This window comes from Geospiza fortis, unplaced genomic scaffold (assembly GCF_000277835.1).
Source record: "Geospiza fortis unplaced genomic scaffold, GeoFor_1.0 scaffold417, whole genome shotgun sequence".
NCBI lineage: Eukaryota > Metazoa > Chordata > Aves > Passeriformes > Thraupidae > Geospiza > Geospiza fortis.
Genome location: NW_005054535.1, coordinates 379,861 through 381,098, shown reverse-complemented (window position 1 = coordinate 381,098; position 1,238 = coordinate 379,861).

Genomic DNA, 1,238 nt, shown 5'->3' with positions numbered 1-1,238 from the left:
GGGGCGGGGCGGGGCGGGGCGTGAGGGGAGTGGCCGGGCCGTGAGGGGACGTGAGGCGAGGTGAATATCAGCATTTAAAAGATTTGCCCGCTGTGAAAAATCCAACATTTTGGATTTTTCGTATTTTACGATTGGATTTTCGCAAATATTAAAGTGAATATTATATGTGTTGTGTTAGAAAGGAAAGCTGTATTAATTCTCTTAAGTAGTGTGTTAAATATAGTATTAGGTTGTAACAAATTGTTAAAATAGAAGCTGTGCTATGTAGGATGCTTTTTTTTTCTAAAGAAAGGACTCACACTGAGATAGCAGTCACAGGACACCTAAATCTTTCAGAGAAAGAGAATTTATTGCTCCATTTTCAGGAGAAACGAACTTTTCCAACCTCGCTCAGCCATGAAGAGATCGTCAAGATTCAGAGGAAGAAGCTGACACTGACCAGACAGAATCCTGTATTTGAATGGAATTTATGCATCATGTATGAGGTGTATGAATATGCAACAGGTTATTGTTTTTAAGGGTTAATCCTCTGTTAACGGGTGTCCTTTTTTGGGCTCGTGCTGCCCAGAAAAAGGTACCCAGACATCCATAACTCTTTGTTTCTATTGTCTCATGTTGTCCTAATTCAAACTGTCCAAATTATTATTACTCTAATTGTATTACTATTTTTATAACCATTTTATTACTCTTAAACTTTTACCATTTTAAAAACAAGTGATTGGCGTTTTTCACACCCACAATCCTGAATCACAGTTGGGTCTGAAATCTCAGACCTCAGCCTCTCTATGCTGGGGTAACAGTCCGACCTTCTTTCCAAATAGAAAAGGCTCCCATATAATAAAGGCCGTGCACTCAGTTTATTTAATGGGGTACAAAGGACTGCTTTTCCATTGTTTTTGCATATTCCCAACAGTGTAGTTGGAAAGTTATTTGTCATGGCGTGTTTTACTCAGAAGTCCAGGGATCTGCTATATGAACACGAAACACTAGTTCTAGTTATGCAAAGGAATAATTTGCTAGAGAATTTCGGTAGATTTGGCATGACAATTTTTTCACGCCAGCTGGATGTTTTCTGGGCCGTTACTCCGTGGTGAACGAACCAGCAAAATAATCTAGTGAAAAACGTTTCCCTAGCTGTTCCTCCCTGCAAAAGCCGGGTTATTTCCTCATTTCATGGACGATAGTCCAGTTCCCCTCTAGAAAAGAGACCGAATGAGGAGCATGAGGGGCAGGCGAAC